The 21,561-nt window shown below is 33.5% G+C and overlaps 1 protein-coding gene and 2 long non-coding RNA genes across 6 annotated transcripts in view; all 3 read left to right on the plus strand.

Annotated features, from left to right (window-relative positions):
* The window catches only part of LOC148951828 (uncharacterized), a 16,357-nt gene extending 2,490 nt beyond the window's left edge, over nucleotides 1-13,867 (plus strand). Inside the window, exon 2 of the long non-coding RNA XR_016141783.1 lies at nucleotides 13,603-13,867. This is a non-coding gene — a long non-coding RNA (uncharacterized LOC148951828). The remainder of the gene's footprint in view (nucleotides 1-13,602) is intronic.
* The window catches only part of LOC148951827 (uncharacterized), a 126,945-nt gene that overhangs the window by 32,673 nt on the left and 72,711 nt on the right, over nucleotides 1-21,561 (plus strand). The window lies entirely within an intron of this gene.
* Nucleotides 3,442-6,794, plus strand: LOC148951829 (uncharacterized). The gene is made up of 2 exons (XR_016141784.1): nucleotides 3,442-3,574; nucleotides 6,643-6,794. It is a non-coding gene; the product is annotated as an uncharacterized LOC148951829 (long non-coding RNA).

A 21,561-nucleotide genomic window follows, 5' to 3' on the forward strand; every position in this document is an offset into this window, starting at 1 on the left:
CTCTTGATCTTTATTGAACTGAACAAAGAATTTTAGCGGCATCTGAAAAATTGTGGCGCTTTGCGCCAGAATTTTACCAATTACTTTTTTTAAAAAGTACCCAAAAAAATTTGGGGGGGGGGCGTCCCCCCCTTGCCCCCTCAAACGAGACGGCCCTGGGTGAGGCATCAAGCCCTTTCAATTAAGCCAGTTTGGCCCATACTTTTATGTTGGTGATTTATGATACTCATGATTTTTTTTTCTTTATTACTTACAGTGCAAAAAGACACCTACTCAACATTTTTTGTTTATGATAATTATTTTAGATAGAACTTTCTCAGAAGAAATTTTACAAATTTCTCATTGAGCACTAGGGGCTTGACTGCGCTGCAGGTGAGCACCATAGATTGGATGAGCAACAAAAACTTGCTCTGATATTGAAAATTATCTTCAGGAAGAACCAACGTTATCCGATGTAAGTGTATCTTAATATTGTGTCAAAATATTTGTGTGCAATTTTCTCATTGAGCACTAGGGGCTTGGCTGCGCTGCAGCTGAGCACCACAGATTGGATGAGCAACAAAAACTTGCTCTGATATTGAAAATTATCTTCAGGAAGAACCAAAGTTTTCCGGTGTAAGTGTATCTTAATAACGTGTCAAAATGTTTGTGGCAATTTCGCTGAACTGCTGATGAGCACCACAATTTGGATGCTGTAGTCCAAAAGGTGGTAAGGGTTATTAGTATCTTGTTCTATTAGTATCCATAGTCTTGAACTATTAGTATCTATTTCTATTATTATTTGTTTGTATTATTATTATTTTGTTCTATTAGAATCCATAGATCTTTGTTCTATTTATTCCCCTCTCCTTATTTCACCTTTTGAAGTATACAATACAAAGATAAAAATATGAGGTACTGTTGTACTAAAGGGACTCTTTTTGTATCTCAAACTCGAGACGCGTTGAAAAACCAGTTTTTACGGGATGATACAAGAGACCGCGGTAGAGAAATTCAATGTATAGCGTGGTTTTAATTGCGTATACTTTATTTAAATTGTTGTTTCTTGGGTTTTTTTTTTTGGGAAAAAATTTACCTTTTTTTGATTAGGTTACTTTTTTAATTTTTGCTATGCTCCCCCCCCCCCAATGTGCAAATATATAGCCCAAATTTGTTTCTAAACTATTATATATTCATCCTATTTTATTTTATTTAATTAGCATTAACCAAACTAGCACTATATAAAAGAGTCCGTTTAGTACAACAGTACCAAATATGATATGTAAATAAGTGAATAAAGATAATAGGTTTTAGTTTTAAGGTTATTTCCTTCTTATAGATCTGTTGATGAAAATATCATCTGAAATTTTAATTTCTACCTTTTTTGGCCTCAATTGGACGATGAGGCAAACCCTCAGAACGAAGAGATCGCGGGGGATATTGAAGAAAAGAGATATTCCTTTAAAAACAAGGAAATTACCAGAAACGTTGAGTGCTAAGAATAAAAGGGGTCACAATCGTTCTTGAAATAGATGAAAAATAAATGATACTGTTCAAAAAAGCAATATATCTAGAATCTAAAAATCTGTTAAAAAATTCTTCTTTTTTTCTATTAACTTTAAAAACAAGTGGTTATTAGAAGATGCTATAGAGGCGGGTGTATATCAACAATAACAACTATTGCCAACTTTTCATAGCATCTAGATAGTTTTTTCAGGCCGGAATTTTTTCGATTTGTCAATTTTCAGAAAAAAAAATATCCTGCCGTTCTCAAGAAAATATAAATAAATAAAATAAATAAATAAATTCATATACAATTATTTCTGGCTGAAAGAGAGTAGATAGATAATGTATATATATAATGTATATATATAATGAGAGTCATAAAGATAATAGTTTCGGTTACCTCGCGTATGACGTCGCTCGATTGTGACAGAGCTGGAGTTTACAGGGACAGCAAAGTATTGTAGGATTATGTTAATTATTGAAATTATAATTACATTGATTATAATTAATTAATATCATTTATATCAAGTTGTAAGTTAACATAGCAAAAGAAGAATTAATGCTCTCAAATTATGACCAGTCAAACCTCCTTTTATATGATCTCCGTTACTTGGGTTTTCATATCGACTGCAATCTCAGCTGGAAAAAACACAGCAAGATAGTATCAGCTAAAGCTGCCAGAGGACTCAGGATACTGAGAAAACTGAAGCATACCTTTCCTCTGTCAACCCTCAAGCTCATTTACAGCGCTATTGTAGACCCCTTATATTGGGTACGGATGCTCGGTATATGCGAGTAATTTCATCGGCAACTATAAAGGGATACAAATTGTTCAGAATAAAGCAATCAGAGTACTCGGAGAGATGTGCCATTGTGAAAGTCCTGCAGAATCTTACAAAAATTTGGCATCCTGAATATTGGGCTGCAGCGTGATTATCAGTTATCAGTTCTTGTCTATTAGCGTTTGAATAGATTATCTCCTGAGTACTTTTGGAATGTATTTTCCCGCAATTTTCTCTACCATGAATATTCTACACGAAATGTTGACCATTTGGTCAGTGAGATCCGACATTCAACAAGGTCAATTTTTGCTTTACGGAACATAGGTGTTTCGCCATGGAATGGTCTCCCGGATAGTATTAGAGCGGCCTATAACTTAGTTTAATTTAAGAAAGAGTTAAAGAATTTTTTTGTTGAAAATGGAGGATAATTTTTGGAGATTGGGGAGAGGAAGAGGGAAAGGGGGAGGGGAGAGGAAGAGGGAAGGGGGTGGGGGTATGGTTAGAGTGTGACAATGTAAATTGTTTTCTTGACTTTTTTTTTTTTTTTTTTTTTTTTTTTTTTTTTTGAAAAAATAAGAATTTATTGATAATTATTATTGTTTTTATTTATTTTTGATTAAAGGGTGGTTAGAAGATACAGCCACCAACAGGATTTTTTTTTAAAATCTTAATGTGGTTGTCTAGTTATTTCTGATTTTACTTGAATGTTTTTTTTTTTTGGTAAAATAAAAAATTCTTATGTCTATGTCCTAAAGGTTTTTTCCTATTTTCTTTTCAGCTCCCTTTCATCTATAATAGTCTGTTGTCACATTCCTTTTTGTGTTTTGTGGTTAGATAACTGGAATATTTGGTTTATCATGCTCGTCACATACATCATATCCGCACCTGCACAGCCAGTAGCGCCCAGAGGGCTCTCAAATCAAGGCAAATCCAAGGACCTCGCTTTTGGATTTGGTTTTGTCTTGTTGTAATGTGTAGCAGTCTGGATATTAAGGCCACATAAGCTAATTATTTTTATCAAACTCCTATTTCTTGAAAAATATCGTCAGCCCCGCCCCTTCCCTCATATAAGCTTTTGGGCTGTGTATACAAATTTCGTTTTTTTTTTTTACATTCCTGTATAGCCTAAAAATAATATTTTATTGATTTTTAATTTATTTTATGTAATGGTCAACCTTTCATTTTACTTTTTAAGGAAGATTATAAGGTTGTTGAAACAATGATGAAAGTCACAACAGCCAAATATGCGGATCTTGTCAATCTGGCAACTGGTGTCAAAAAAACAATTGAGGATCTGAATGGAAAATGTAATTCTTTTTTTTCATACCAATTACATGCAGGAATTTTATGATATATTCAAAGGGGAAATAGTAGCCTACCTATTATAGGAAAAATTTTGTTAAGTATATTATATATATTTATCCCTATAATAATATGTATGTATACATATTTTCGATATAGCTTGCATAATAATAAAAAGATAACAAAAACATTAAAGAACTATGGACAATTGAAAATGAAATTTGATTAAATTGGGCAAGCAGAAACTTATACAACCAAATACGTCTTAATAAATTACGAAACATTAATTAAATTGAGTTTAGTGAGAAAGACCTCCATAAGCAGTTATGCAGTTTCGGCAGTAGAAGGTCCTAAACTAAAAAATCTTAAAAAATTAGAAAAAAAAACTCTGGGTGAAAATCAGGAAAAACGAATAAGCTAAGACCAAATGGCACCAGGGACGTCATTTAGGGTGGGGGGGGGCTGGCTGGGGCTATAGCCCCTCCCTGATTTTTGGAGGGGCCCCAAATCTGTTGTCACAAATTCTGTCGATTTGATTTGAAGTTCGAAAAAAAATTATGTAAAGAGTGTTCTCAATTAAAACAAATCCGTTTCTAATATAGCTGTACTTCACAACAGTATATAGTGAGCTTCATTCCCAAACACATTTTTTTATTATTCCTTTTTCATATATCACGACACATTCTTATTGCCTTTTTGTTACAGCCACGGTGACCAGCTTTCATTACAATAAAGTAATTGGGCCTAGGATCCATAATAAAATCATGCATGTCGGTTTCCTGATTCTGGAGCAGTGATCCCCTCTATATATACGTATTATGCACTCTATATTTCTTTGAGACTGTTTGTGAATCTGTTCTGACTCTTTTCTGAGTCGTGGCTCAGGTCTGCTCTGTTTCTGGACTTGGTAAATAAAGCACCCTTCGGCGGACTTTTTGCGTTCCTAGTAGCCATAGACATATTATCAAACAGTTCATTTTAACGAACTGTAAATAAGGAGAGACTTACTCCTTACTAAGTAAGTAACTCAATAATAAGTGAAACTCTATAAAAAGGAATTTGATTCTTATAGATACATCAAAAGAATTGTATTTTTATGCTGATTTTAAATATACAAGTTTCATTAAGTTTAGTTTTACCCATTAAAAGTTATAGAATCTTAATGAAAATCACACCATCATATTCAGCGTATCAGATAACCCTACTGTAGAGTTTTCAAGCTCCTATCTGCAAAAATGTGGAATTTTCTATTTTTTGCCAGAAGAAAGATCACGGGTGCGTGTTTATTTGTTGTTTTCTTCCCCCATGGGTGATGGTATCGACCCAATGGTCCTAGAATGTCGCGAGAGGGCTCATTCGAACGGAAATTAAAAGTTCAAGTGCCCTTTTTAAGTGACCAAAAGTTTTGGAGGGCAACAAGGCCCCCTCCCACGCTCATTTTTTTACCAAAGTCACCGGATCAAAATTTTGAGATAACTGTTTTGTTCAGCATAGTCAAAAAATTTAATAACTATGTCTCTGAGGATGGCTTAATCCCCCACAGTCCCCGGGGGAAGGGCTGCAAGTTATGAGCTTTGTCCATTGTTTACATATAGTATTGGCTATTGGGAAGTATCCAGACGTTTTCAGGGGGGATTTTTTCTGGTGGGAGGGGGAAGGTGGTTACGTGGGAGAATCTTTCCATGGAAGAATTTTTCATGGGGGAAGAGAATTTTCATGAAGGGGGGCGCTGGATTTCCCAGCATTATTTAAAAAACATCAAAAATTAAATAAAAAAAACACGCTTTTTCAACTAAATGTAAGGAGCAGCATTAAAACTTAAAACAAACAGAAGTTGTTACGTATATAAGGGGGGTTGCCTCTCCTCAATAGCTCGCTCTTACGCTAAAGTTTTTTTCAACTTTTAAAAAGGGTTATTATTCTAATTAAACTGACTTTGTGATTCAGAAATCATTCTTAAATAACTGAAACAAAAATCAAACTTAGGCTATTATTAGGTTATTATTAGTTAAAAAAAAGTAAAACTAATAAGCAAATTTCATTTTAATTATTCATGTACGGTGAGCCAAATTCAAAACCTATATTAATTCAAAAACGTTCAGAAATAAAATAAAAAAAAGTTTGTTTAACTGAAAGTAAGAACAGAAATTATTCGAACAGAAATTAGCAGGGAGGGTCACATTATTTGACCTGAGGTGCCACGTCCTTTGTGTCCTCTTATAAATATTTCCTAGAGGGAACGGTTTCTCTGGTAGATACTGCTACGAAAACAGTTCACATACCAACGATGAAAGTTCCCAATCTAGACACACAGTTCCCCGTTCAGCACATAACATAAGTTCTATGATGAACGGGACGAGTAAAAACAGACAATGATGTACCCTCCACTACCTAATCATGAAAAATAAGCTTGGTGTTAGAATTCTATATATTACTGGGTCTAGGTTGTGTTATCCTAAGGTGTGAAACTAAGGGTGACAGTCAATTCCTTTGCCGTGTTGCACATAGGACATACCAAAATAACTATAGTTTCTATTTTGTTTGGCTTATAAAACATAATTAGACACGGTATATCCAAGATAAACCTAGATATTGGAAGTGATTTGTGCCTTTTGACGTGGCCTTTCGACTTTTTGACGTGTGCCTTTCGACACAATTTTGACGTGGAGTTTTTTAATAAATACCTTGATTGTACTTCTTTGATCAGCTACATTTATCAAAGAAAGCAATACTTATATCATCATTGGCCCGATATCTGCTTGACTTTTTCTATTCTGTCAAGGTTACATATTAAACATTTAGCTTGACGGAAGGGAAAGGTTATCCTTTTCTATTAGTCTTAGGTCCTTTGGGATGGAATTCCGACCTTGTGAAAAAAACAAAACCATAGATGGAAATATATTTGAAATGTTTTAAATGTGTATCTACTTTTATATTACTATGTAAATGATAAGAAGTATTTTCTCATATATTCTTATAGTTGTTCTTCATGGTCTACAATTTAGTTTTTGCCGATTTTAGATGTAAAGGCATATTTGATGTTGTTCGTATTTTATGTTTGTTTTTATTTCAGATTACCGATTGTGGTCTTATGGACCTTGCAGCACAGCCTTTGCCATTGAAACGATTTATAGAAGAACTGAATTTAAGTTTTTGCAGTAACATTACCGACTTGGGTTTATCTAAACTCCTTCCAGAATTAACAAGATTACGTTTCCTCAATGTGGAGGTAATTTAAGTATATCATTATTCTTTTTTTTAAGTAAGATTGTATCCTTGAAATTGCAGGATTATGAACAGAAGGAGAATACTTTCATCGCATTTTATTTTTTTTTTATTTTTTTTTTTTTTTTTTTTTTTAAATCTTTTCTTTCTTACTAATTAGTTTATTCTTTGGTGTTATTGACTTTTTTGTAAAAGTTAAAAATACTAATAGGGGATTCCATAGTTTTCTGTTCTTTTGAACTGTCTTCAGGAGTGCTGACACTGAACTAATAAAGGAGAAATATTAAAGCTGCCTGTACTATTAAAGGAGTGCCAGTCCTGGACTAAATATTGCACAATGGATGCTCTGCTGGGTTAGATGTAGGGGAGAGGGGGTAATAACCTAGGTGGCACGCCTGGGAATATGACAAAACAAGCTAAAGAACAAATTACAAAGAAAATGTTCCCGAAAGAAGAATTAATTCAACATTTGAAATTATCTAAGTTGTAATACGCTGAAGTTTTTTGAGCTGAATACATGTTTTTAGTAGCCTCTGGCCTATCCCTCCAATTTCGCTTGAAGGTCTCATTTGTGCAATAAGTCATACTTATGTTGTTACTACTCCATGTTGAAACCGTTTTTAAATGAAAGTGGTAAGCTTTAAGCTAAAGAAACTAACATTAATTGTTCCCTGGTAAAGCTAAGATAATCATAGCTTTGCCTACATTTTTATAAAATTAAATACATTTAACACTTAAGCGACTCGGTGCTGCTTACTGCCCTGCTAATTTACATTATTTAGAAATTTACAGATATACAATTTACATTATACAGAAATTTACATTAACTGCCATCCTCATAGACCCATTCAGAACTTGAGATGAAACGCATATTTTTTTGCCACTCTTCCAAAGCTGTATTGTTTTATCTAGAATAGCAGTACACGATACCAACTGTTTGTTAATGTTCAGAAAGGCACTGGCATAACTGTTGTTCAGCTGAAGTAATCATCTACTACAAGATGGGCATAGTGGAATAGATCGGTAATGAGAGTTATGAGAGATCTGATGTTGGTATTTAGTAAAAAGGCTCTTAGGAAATCGTTGGATTTTAATTGTATGGTTAGACAATATATTTAAATATATTAAATTATTATATAAAATCAAACTATATAAAATATTTAGTTAGAAAATATTTTTAGAAAAATGAAACCTTGTCGGTTCTTAGTGTTACAATAAAACTGTGAATTAATTTCTAACTTAAGTTCTCTCTGTATTCATTAAACACTTTTAAATTTCTTCTTAATATTATTTGTCGATTTTGGGAGAGGCCTGTGCTAACCATTGCGAAGAAATATTGCTCTTCAATAACTGTGAGCCAACCAATTTAGGGGGCCCACAGAGGTTGCTTAGCCCCCCCCCTCCCTTAGTTAGAATGAAATGACGCCACTGTATGGCACCAAACAGTATAAGAAGGTATAGCTTTCCTTTGACGGTCTTGTTCAGTGACGGTTTTAGGGGGGACAGAGGGGGCACTTGCCCCGGGTGCAGAAATTCTAGGGGTGCAAAATTTCAAATAAATAATAATAATAATTAAATTAAGATAATAATGATTAAAAAATAAATTATTAATTAATTGGTAAAATAAAATAAAAACTAATGAAATAAAAATAATTATCAAATTAAGATAATAACAATTAAGAAATAAATTATCAGTTAACTATTAAATTGAAAATAATTTTGTTAATACATAAAAATTATGTTAAAATCTGGCCTGAAAATTTTTCGGGGACAAGGGGGAGGGGGAATAATCCAGATTTTGCCCCTGGCGTACAAGAGAGGCCAGAACCGCCACTGGTTTAGTTGTCGTTGGGGATCAACATATTAGTCCGGGCGCCAGGTGTTGAAATTGTGAAACATACCAGGATGGAATGGGGCAGGTACAAGAATTATCCTGCCCCCTTGTTCCTAAGTTGACGATGTTAAGCCGAAAAATACTAAAAGTTTTTGCGCGTAGTGGCTAAAACATACCGAATTTCTACTTGTTATTGTATTATGTTGTTTAATGTAATACTAGGAATCTTTCACAAGGTTTGAGGTGAAGTTTTACACTCAAATACGTGATAGAAATTCCTAGAGGTCATAGAATGTCTTCATAACAAACTAACACAATTAATTAGAAGAAAAAATGGCAGTAATGTCGCAGGTAAAGAAACTAAACAAAGTCAGAATTAACACTATTTATTTAATGCTCACTTTCCCGAATTTATTACGTTTTTTTCCTAGTATCGCTCCATTTCTAGTTACGCACAATTATTCCTCGTCTGAATCAGCCTCGGTCTCGCAGCACTTCCCACAAAAAGAGCACAAAAGATCGCAACCTCTAACTGCACATGTACATTTTTGAACACAAGACTTATACTTGCAATATGGCGACGTTTTCTGAATAGTGGATGGCCAAGCAGGAAAAGTTGATTTAATGGGTATTGTGCATCTGTCCTTCATCTCCCATCCAAAATCAAGTGGAGAAAGGTACGAAGGGCAAGGTGTAAGTGCCTGCAGTTTGATGGACCACTGGTAAATGCATCTTTTCACATGTAAGGCAAAGGAGTCGTCGGTTGGAGGCAGGCTCTTCAATGTTTTCGGGCGAGGGAACAAGTGAACGTGGAGTTCATTCAAGCACGAAAATTCCTCTAACTTTCTGTATAAGGTAATCAAAATCTCGCAAAACAGCTTCATAATATCTTCCACAAGCTCAACTACTCTGTCGATTTGTCCCAAAGTCTGTTCAGGTAAGAGTAGATGTTCGAGGTAACCACGGCACAGCTGCTCTAAGGATCGTCTTCTTCCCTTTGGAGAAAACGAAGCTCACAGTATCACATCGGGTGAAACAGTGCAAAAACGCAATTGAATTCACTAGAGACGCTGGGAGTCTATTTGCAAGTTCAGTGATCGAAATGACTTTGTCCCGCAAACGAAACAAAACATTAGGGGTGACATGGCTTTGCTTATCAAAAATCTTGAGACAGTAAAGCATGATGACCGCAATTTCATTGTCATTGTCTTCTAAAATTATAGCTCTGCACACAGTTCGGCCGCAAAAAACCATATGAAGATCAAAGTAGATATCCACCTCCTCATGTATGCTGCTCAGTTCATTAGAAAAGGTTTCCTAGTTGGTAGTGTCATTACATGGACGCAGTTGAACTACTCCGGTTATATCTCCAAATCTTCCTGATAGGTACACTGGAAAAGCAAGGACTTTGCAGTCAGTACTGGTCCAAAGCTTAAATATGCATTCTATAAGCTTTGCTTTACTTTGGATATCAAGCATGATAGAGTCCCAGCTGTCGAGAATCATGTTCGGTCGAATTGAAAAGGATTTTCCAGGCCTGTTTTCACGCCGTTCATGGCAACCACTAATGTCTTTCAAAGAAACAACTTCACAACCCTCAATGTCTTTAAATATTCCATCATAATGGTCTACTCTAACATGCAGTTGAGTTGTTTGTTTGGGAAATTTCGCAAGGAGATTCGTAAAAGTCCTTTGAGCAAAGTCTACTAAAATCTCTATTAGAAACTCTCTTTTGTTTTTTGTTTATTTACTAATAAACAGAATAAGGGAATGATCCAAATTAGCGTTTTCTTGCATGAAGTGCCTAAAAAGTTATGGGATTTATCACTAGTTCATCCATTTTTCTTCGTATTTGTTTCTCAGAAAACAGGGAAAAAAATTGTAAGGAACGAAAATGTAAGGAAAGAAAATAACCTTAAGAAGCATTGCTATGCCGTGAAGCGCCAAGAATTTTCTGATTACCATTAAGGACAGTCAGTTTAAAAATAGAGTTGTGAGAAAGTCAAACTTTAGCGTAAAGAGCGAGGCATTGAGGAGGGGACAGCCTCTTTAATACACGGATTACTTTCTGTTGGTTTTAAGTTTTGATGTTGCTCCTTACTTTTAGTTAAAAACACTTGTTTTTTTTATTTATTTTTTTAAAGTTTTTGATTTAATGAAGGTTTTTATTTTGACTGACCGTGCATGAATAATTAAAAAAAATGAATATTGATTTTTCTTTTATTTGGTTAAATGGCTTTCTTGAAACCTGTTTAATTTTATTTACGAACGTTTTTAATAGCATTAAGTAGAAGGAACTTACGAATTAACTTACGTAACGAACCTCTATATTCTTATATTTTTAATAGGTATATTAGAGGGTTCGCCATACCTTGCTCTTTAAGCTAAAGTTCGAATTTTGTTCCAATTCTTTAAAATGACCCCTTAATCACAAAGGCCGTTAATTAGAATAAATAGCTCTTATGAAAGTACTAAAAATCTTTGGCTTAAAGAGCGAGGTATTGACTAGGGGATGAACCCAATCATATTCGTAATATTTTCTGTTAAAAAAATTAAAAATTCCACATTTTTGTAGATGGGAGCTTGAAACCTCCGCAGTAGGGTTTTCTGATACGCTGAATATGATGGTGTGATTTTCATTAAGGTTCTATAGCTTTTAGGGGGTCTTTCACTCTGTTTTCGAAAATCAGCCAAATTTTCTCAGGTGCGTAACTTTTGATATGTAGGACTAAACTTGATGAAACTAATATATTTGAAATCAGCATTAATATCTGATTCTTTTGATGTATCTATTGGTATCAAAATTCCGTTTTCTACAGTTTCGGTTACCATTGAGCCGGGTCGCTCCTTACTTACAGTTCGTTACCACGAACTGTTTGAAAACATAACCTAACCATCTTAACTTCCTTGCATTATTGCCCTTGGGGTGGGAATTAACACCCCCAATGGGTTGCCCAATGGGGGTGGGAATTGTCGTGATGGATGTTTTTTTTTTTTAGTATCCTTGTCTTTGTTTTTAAGAGCAAACACATTGCAGCCATATTACTCATATAGGCTTTTCAGGATAAAAAATGTATTAATGGTTTTATTTTTATGATGCTTCATATGTCCGATGACAAGAGTGGAAATACAACCATGAGTGGATTCATGTTTGTGGATTTTTTTAAGTTGATTTTATTGGGAGCTTTTTACACCAAATTTGAAATGTGGCAAAATCATGGGAAAATGTATAGTATAATAATTTCATGTATTTACATACAATTTAATGTATAGTATAGTATAATAATTTTAGTATAAAATGTATTTTATACTAAATGTTTAGTATAATAATAATAAATGTATAGTATATAATTTCTCTTCGGGGGGGGGGAGGAGGGGGGTTAGTCTGAGCCTCAAAATACAACTGATTTGTTTTTCATCATATTTATTAATATATTAAAACAAATAGAAAAGAAAAAGATTGAATGGGTCAAAATAAAAAAGAAGATGGACAAATATTAATACCTGGTAGGGGGGATGCTTGGCCAAAGATCTTCACCCTGTCTACATACCTGAAATGCAATTTACCTGAAATACCACCATGAAATGCAATTTACCTGAAATACCACCATGAAATGCAATTTACCTGAAATACCACCATGAAATGCAATTTACCTGAAATACCACCATGAAATGCAATTACCACCATGAAATAACCGCAAACTAAAAATTATTGAAACTTCAATTTTTACTGACTATTTAATGAGAATTCAAAATTACCCTTACCCCGATCATTAATCTGCACAACGAATTGACGCTTCTTCTATGAGACAATAATTGTGTTTCTTTATCATAAACAGTGATAATTATTAATTATATTATAATATACTATAAATACTTTATGTGAGGCTAGTCTAAAAAAGCGCATTGTAAAACGTAGTGAGGTCAACGACTTTCATAATAATAACAGAAATCTGTTATAAAAAAAAAGAATATGATGAAAATCATAGTAATAAAATCCTACTCAGCAATTTAAATGATGAAATGATGATTAAATAAAATCGATTTTGAGAAACTTACTTTGGTGAGACGCGCGAATCAGGTCAGTTGATCAGGTCTCAAACCCCTTTAACATGCCACCGCCGTACAGTGGATAACGCACTAGTGGATGGCTGTCAGCTTTGCAATACCTGTTGATGACATCTGATGAATTATCGTATACCTCTGTCCCAGTCTGCCTTATTCACAACAACATGGACCCTCGTTTTTCATGCCTCAAGTAAATAAAGGTATTATTCGTGTAGACTTGAATTTAGGTCTTACCCCCGGTTGATGTTGTAGGGTAGTGTTAGGGGTCCTTTTTTATTTCAGTTTCTATCAAGCCTTGTCCAATATTATGCTAAAAAAATACACTGTAGCAAATTTTTATAGATATTAAGTATTTGATCAAATATTGTAGTCAATAAATATTTAGTTTATTTAATTTCAATATTACATCTAGTAAATAAATATTAGTAGATTTTTGGTTTCAGTCGCCTGCACAGAGGTTGGCACTGAGGTTGGCCACCGCTCTTGCCAAGGTTGCATAATGGAGATAGTTGATGTTTATTATGAGGAATGAGGCAATGATTTCTGTTATATAGACAGACCGTCTAAACGGCTGGTAAATATCTAATTGCCAGAACAAGCAGGTCACCATCAAGTTATGGGCTTCCATTAGTAAAAGATACGGTTGTTAAATTTCTGATTGCAAGATCATGCAGAAAATTATCAAGTTATTAATGCGCTGGAGCTCCCGCTATTAAAAAAAGAAACTCTTTAGGTACTGCCGATATTTTTAAAACTTGAATTTTACCGTGGGCACCCAAACATGAAACTGAATGTTAATGTTAATCGAATTTCTCAGGCCTACGTCTTACATCTCTGTTGAAAATCTTTGTAGGTGAATTTATATCGTATTTATATAAATTTTTATTTTCTTTGTTTCCATTTCAGATGCCACCAGCCCAACTCCATCTGCCCGTAGTCTATTTGTTAGTTATTTTCATGATTTGAGTTATAGAAGACGTCAGTTAAACACAATCATCGGAAATAATAGCATAGACTACTTGGAACTACTAAAATTCACTGGACACAATCACTGGATATAATAGCATAGACTACTTGGAACTACCGAAATTCCCTTCAAAATCCTTAAAATTTGCTTCACAAAAAACAAGAATCAGCTCCATCTAGACTTTTGTAGACCTCTTTTTAGTAAATATATTGACGTTTCTTAAAATTGTATGTGTAGCAACTGATGGGCTGTGAAGACAATTAAGAAATTTAAGTACTGTTCAGGCTGACTTTTTGGTTTGAGGCTTTTTTCTAATAATTTTTTTTTATGAAAGATTTGTAGACATACCACCTCAATCGATATAGATGTTGGTTGCAAAGTATCTTATTTTGATGATCCTCTTTTAGAATTTGATATAGAATAAAATGGGCAAAAACTGTTTTTTGTAACACCTTTAAAGGTGTATTCCTAAGTTCCTGGAGCTAGGGAATCCACACACACACTAGATAGTTAAGAAAAACAGCTGTCCCCCAAATGAAGGCCAAATTTTTCCTCCAAGTGGCATGGGACAACTTACCTAAGCAAGTTCTTGGGCAATGAGGGCCATAGTGTATAAAAAGGAGTAAGCGACAAGGTTCATATAAAAATCTTAGTTTTGACTGGTTGAACTTGTTATTGAAATTCCTTGTTGCAAAGATTATTTTGAAACTTTGAATGGCTTTATCAATAACGTTATTACATTATTATTTTATATTCATGCACCTGCATTTTAACATTGTTATTTAAGGGAAGCTTCTGGACCAAAATCAGACACCAACGAAACTAGTAATCCTATCCAAGACAAAAAAAAAACTGAATCAACATTTTGAACTAAATCAAACAATTAAAGTATTCAGATGTGAAATTTGTCTTATTCCATTCAGCATTCCATATTTTTTGTCTACTTTAAGATTTAGGCTCTCAACCTACTGACTCAGAGACATCAGGTAATGGAAATTATGTGAGTTAAACGGTGTATGTACGAATATGTTTGTTTAAAATACATTTTTACAGTTCCCCTAAACAAACGAGGAGCTATTTTAAGACGCAGGTTCTGTTTTTCACATTTTACTCGTATGAGCTGGTTACGTCGTAGTTATAGCAATGGCTAAAACTGCCGCTCTTAGCAGCAATAGGTATTGACCTAAAAAACCTATCCTCCACAAAAATATATTTGCAAAACGTAACATATATGTTGGTTTCTGACAGGTAAAAGTATGGATGATCCCCGCTATATTTCTACAGTAAATCGCAGTTCGACGCACTCGATTTACCACTGAGTAAATTACTGGGACAGGACGCTTCGGTTGAGTAGGACAGTTTAACTGTGGTAACTGAAAAGGTGCCATGAAGCGCACATAAATAATACACACTCCTTCTCTTTAATGCATACTTTCAACTATAAGATAGAAACTCTACCATTGGAAAGGATTTTCAACCTTGTTTATACATGTTGAATTTGCATGACTCTCAATTTTAATCTTCACCTTTACTAGACTTGGATTTAAGTTCATCCTCCTAAAATGAATCAGATCCACCGATTGACCATCTCAGTCTATCCAGTTTGCTTCTAAAACAATTCCCAATGCTTTAGACTTTTCTAAAAAGTGCTATGCTATCTTTCTTCCTTGAAAGAAACAGTAGAAATCTATGCTTTTTTATGCCAAAATGAATATCCTTTTCATTACCATTGTTTGTTAGTGTATTACATTACTACAGTTATCATTCGGACTTCTTCTTCAGAAAGCCAAGCAAATTGTTCAAGGTTTGTATAGTCACCATAAATTGTTTTTGTTAATATTTGGGATAGCCTTCAGATGGCAAGATAACCATTTTACTTTTTCAGTGCAGTGATAGTATTGGGAATGCCATAAGATACTGTGCGTAAGACCAAACACGTGCGCAAAAATTCATTACAAAGAGGTGCTATATATCTAAAGGTAGAGGGGGGAGACAAGGCACAGTTCCAAAGAAACATAAAAATTGATAAACTATACGACAATTAATAACTTGTAGGATTAATCAAATCGAAATGCTAAAAGTCGAAGAGTGGGCCGTAGCAAATACATCAGCCACTAGAAGTGGCAGTAATAGAGCGACGCTTAGTTTGGAAGATGGCCTAAATTACTAAAAAAGTGTCTAAAATCAACGCCTTTAACAATTGTTTATAAAACATAGATTTTTGTTATTAGTGAAAATCTTTTAGCGTGCGTAGAAATTGCAGAAGAAACTTTGTCAATTAGGAAAATGACAGCGCCAATTAATGAACTCTTAAGCTTAGTCATGGTTGCCATATTCAGACAAATGCCCCAATTTTGGCTAGAGCTTCTAATATTCATTTGATATCTTTCTTAATAATAATGTTAATATTTAATAAAATATACACAAAATACAAAAAAAATAATAAACACGACAGTATTGGTGTTTCCACTTGACAATAAGAGAACACGAACAAAACGGATATATAAATGGCCAAAATTATAAATGTCAAAAATAATATGACTAAAGTCATAAACATGTTTTTAAAATTATATTCATAATGTACAAAACTCACAATAAAAAAAAAAATACATTATTAAATTGACATGTTAAACAAACAAAAAAATCGAAAGAGGAAACCATTAATTATATTTTAATTTTTAAAATATTTTTTATATATAATTCGGTATAGCCTCAATAGCTAGAATTTTGGTCCAGCGAAGTTTTGATAACCCAATTTTTTTAGTGAGTTTCTAGACCTAGAAATATAGTTCTAGACATAGGTTAATCACGGGGTACTTAGACCAGGTTATAACGATTTGTAAAAGTGTGTAGTGACTAACAAATTTTATAGAGAAATTACACGACCGAATAAAAAAATGTAAAATTGCTGGATTTTGTCAGAAGACTTCGATGCCCAGGTCGGTACAAATAGGGATAGATTTAAGCCTAGGTTACGTTTAGGGGAGGAAAAAGTAATAGTAAAACACTGCCACAATTATATCGATGTTTTGTAAGGTGTTTGGTCAGTCAAATGGCCCATAAGCTAGGGTGATATTTGCTTAATAGGAAACTGGATAAGTATATTAACTATTAGCTTTAATTAGACATTTTTTTGTTGTTGTGGATCGAAAGTATTCGTCGCGTATGTTTTTTGATTTTGTTTGTTTACAGAGGGTTTTCAAAGGACCTGAAATCCACTCCGTCCCCTCTGTGCACGTGCATGGTCCATGGAAAATACTCATGGGAGAGTTGATGACTTTTAGTAATGCTAGTAATAGGGTTTGTGAGGACTATAGATTATTTTACAAAAAGACTTGAATTGCATAAACATACAAAAATGTTCTTATGAATTATGCCTTTCTGAGAGGATAGAGAATAATTTTTTTGTGAAAAAAAAATATTTAGAAAATCCAGGGGAATATATGTAAACTTTGGTGAAAATTTTTAAGTTTTTCCATGTTAGATACAGATAAATTGTCAAATGTCAATTTCCTCGATGACTAATTTCAATATTGTAAGCTTAGCGTGTTTGCAGGAATTTCTCTTCCGTGATAGATTACATAGTTGTATAATTGGCAGGCCAGAGTATGGCATTTCATGTCTTATATTCACGGGTCTATTACCTTGTTTTATTGAATATAAGCGACCAACAGTGTTTCCATTCTAAGAATTCCCCCTTGTAATGGGGATTCTTGAGGTCTTTTAGGGGCAAACTTTTTAATTCAGAAATTCAGGTATTTTTACAAATTTTCTAGATTGTTGAGGAGCTCGTAAGGTTTCCGTCGTGGACAATACTCTTCAAATCGAAGTAGAAAATGGAAGAGAAGTAACTTTCCTTCTCATTTTCAAGAAAGCTGGTAAACTTGACGCTTCATAAAAAGAGTTCAGGATCTTTTTTACATTTGATTCGGAGCCGTATTATGTTCTATGTTGATAGAACCTTTTAGGAGACGATGACTCAACAATTAAATTAACCTAGAAGTCAGAGGCAGAGAGATTCGAAATTCTTTCAACACTTCTAATCATTTGAAGAAAATCTGGTAAAGTTGCAGACTAGAGACCCATGTTGTCACAGCTACAGAGGTACTGCTCAAATATCCAGTAGTTGCAGTAGGGAAATAATTACAGACATCCTGCGACTGGACGTCCCTCTTCACCTTTAAACCCTGTTAAACTTAATAACTTATATTAATAAATAAAATGTTTTTATCAGGAGTAACTTTTCCTGCCATTTTTTGCGCCTAGATGTAAAACATTGTTATCTATCAAGAAAAGAGAAATTTTCGAGTCATTCTAATTAAAAATTCTATGGCTTCTCGTGTTTCCACAGTTTCTTTGCCTCTTTTTCTGATTTTTGATTCTTGAACTGCACTCAGGGATGTAGTTACTTTGGGGGGGGGGGGGTCTATTGGGGCTAGTAAATCGGAAAATTACTTTCTTATAAGAAAGAAATTTTTACGTTTAAATGATGATGAATTAAATGTGATTGAGAGCAAGTTGGTATTCACTAATAGCCCCCTGACTATTGTACTAAATGACTGTAAAGTTGCTATATGAAACTATATTACATTACTTTGCTTAAACAAAATGAACTTCAGAAAAGACAAACTGGAAAAGCTTTATATGTAAATATATATATATATATATATATATATATATATATATATATATATATATATATATATATATATATATATATATATTATATATATATATATATATATATATATATATATATATATATATATATATATATATATATAATATATATATATATATATATATATATATTATTTGAAAAAAACTACGTTTTCTAAAGAGTTAAAGAGGCTGAGTTACAAGGTCGAACCTTAAAACGTACAGGGATTAGGAGACACATTATAAGTGTCAAACAAATATCTTCCCTTCGGTGGGGCATAGCAATATTTTGTTGGGTTATGGGTAGGATGTACAGCCTTTGGTTCACTTTACTTTACAGACTTCTTCTACAATAAGAAATATTTTTCATGTGAATATTGTCTCATGCAAATGTATTTAAAGAGAAAAAAAAACAATATAGTTTTATAGTGACCTTATACATTGTATAAAAGGATGTGGGTGTAACTGAGCGTTCATGAAACTCAACGCTATTTAAACGTATCCTCGTAAATACTAGCCGCTGTTTAAGACAATTACACACCACAGCCCATGTGTAAGTTAACTGTATTTAACTGAACCTTCGTGCAACTCAACCCCTGTGCATCTCAAAACAAGTGCAACTTAACCACATTTGAACGATATCCCATGCAACTGACCCCAGGTTTTCTGGGGCCCAATGAAACCCACTCCACGACCTACTCAACCCCATTTAAATGACCTTGTTCGACTGAGTAAAACTCAGCCCCATTTAACTAATTCTTTTTTCAACTGGACCTCCCTTTACATCAACACTCTTTTGACATAACCCTTACATATCTGACCCATCTTTTAATTAAGACTTGTTTTTAATGATCTATATCCCAGGACTAACAATTATTTTGAACTGTTTGAATCAGAATATTAAAATTTTTGTCCGAACTTTAAAGCGTAACAAAATATATATTAACAAATTTCTGATGTGTTTTTTTTATCTTTTTTTTTGTCACTTCCCTCTCCCCTCCAACCAACAAAATATTAGATGTGCCCGTGATATGTCTATCTATGGTTTTATAGAGTAAAAAATTTACACGAAGAAAAATATTATCATTGTTTCATTGTATCAACAGAGACTGGTATTACTGTCTTTGCTCAAAATTAAGCTAACTGTGCTGTTTCTGCCATGACAGATAAATAGAGAAGTGAAAAATATGTACTTTACATATAGTTGTTGGAATAAATAGATAATATAACAGGTAGGGGTATATCCATCCAGGGATTTTATTGTCCTGTAAACTATGAATGGGGAGAGGAAGCAACTACTATGAAAAGAGTATGCTACTGTAAGTGGATTTTGGAATAAATGGACTGAATTTGTGCAAATACGGAACTGTTTAGAAGTAATTTATGGCCCATAATATTTTCTTAGCGTTAAACTATTGCACTAATTAACTTTGTATTCCAGGAATGCGCAACAGATACAAATTAGTTTTGAATGTTGTCACGTATTTGGCTACTTTTTGAATAAAAAAATACCAGCACAAACTTTTTTCACGGTCGACAGCGGCTTTTTCATTAACCGATAGCTTAATTTGATAATATGCTGTCAATACATGTTTTTTTCAAATTTCTGGAAATTTTTTTAAATAAAGACTATTTATCCCCTAGTTAAGAGATAACTTGTTTTTTTTTTAAACTTCATCTTTTTTAGTTTTTTTATATCTTAAAATTAAAATATTAACAACAAAAGTTTAAGTGAAGTTTGGGCAACTCTTTCTCTCTCTCTCTCTCACTCACTCACCTATAAGCAGGACTGTAACCAGGGGGAATTACCTGGTTTTGACAAGTTTTGACGAAAAAAGTGGTAAGAAAAAAACATAATTCATCAAAATATACATAGTGACTCCAGTAAATTCTGTCTATTCTAGTTTTCTAAACAAATGGAAGGGGAAAGGAGCATTGATAGACAACGCTAACGATTATTTAATGTAGCGTGTTTAACCTATTGTTTACTTTATAAACTCATAGACAGACGCCTTGTCATAATTATTAGTAAAGTGTCCCTATGTGTTCCTCAAAGTTTGTTCTTCTGATTTTCGCAATAATCTGTTACATTCAACGAAAGCATTTAATGCTCATTTGGGCATTTTAATGCTCAAACTTTATAGAGGACTGAATATTAATTTGGTTCTTTCCTGTTTTACGGTCAGTTTTATGTTTTAGTTCTGTTCTTTGTTTATTTTGTTTTTTTATCACTTCTTTACATGACTTTAATCTACAATCAATTAACTCCCTTTTTCTTTTAAAGGTCGAAAAAAGAGCTGAGCAGTAAATTTCGAAAACTTCATAGTAAGCCTTTATCTGTTGCCGTCTTTTTGTGTAATGGGATTTATTTTTACATAGAAAGTTGCTGCAACAGAACAGCCTTCTTGTCATTTCAAAGTTAAAATAAAATCAGTGTTTCTAAACTTTAAGTTTGTTTTATTCTCGGTAAAATTTTTAATTGTGCCTTTTTTTCTCATTTTAAAATTTATAGAACCCTTTACTTTTTTTAATAAATTTTCTTTTTTCCTCACCCCTCCCTCCACGAATTTAATGCTCACTTAAACTCTTCTGCTCCTTGTACAGCCTTAGCTTCTGAGCCAAGGAACCACTTACTGAGTCAAACAACAAGAAAAGCAAAATGTAAACAATTAATTTTCCCTTTTTTTAAATAAAATTGTTGACTATAAGTGACAATTTTTTTTCTAAAAACTGTCGAGTTCGGGTTGAAATGCTACTCCCCGTGAAAGAGCCGTTTTTATATGGCATGCATAGAATATGTCTAAGAAATCGCCATCTATTTTGCTTCATAACGGAGGCCACTTCGTGCTGGCATCTGCGAGTATGGATCTCTTCGTTGCTCGTGACAGGTATTTTCAAAGGCGGTAAGAGGTTTCTCATCTGTGGTCAAATTTAGGCATTGTATGGTAGGTATCCAAATTAGAACAGACAGAACAATGCACTAGAACAGTCAAGTTTTCAGATTAGATGAATATGCTATTGATTTCCAGCTTGGTAGAAGTCTCTTAAATGCCACATCGGCTAGGGCTGCTCCGGTGCGTAATACTTTTGCAGAATTACCACTGGAAGTTACTGTGTTCCAGAATTACCACTGGAAGTTACGTATATATATATATATATATATATATATATATATATATATATATATATATATATATATATATATATATATATATATATATATATATATATATATATAT

The sequence above is a fragment of the Artemia sp. Qi Xiang Cuo genome, chromosome 5 (genome assembly GCF_049724085.1).
Source record: "Artemia sp. Qi Xiang Cuo chromosome 5, ASM4972408v1, whole genome shotgun sequence".
Taxonomy (NCBI): Eukaryota; Metazoa; Arthropoda; class Branchiopoda; order Anostraca; family Artemiidae; genus Artemia; species Artemia sp. Qi Xiang Cuo.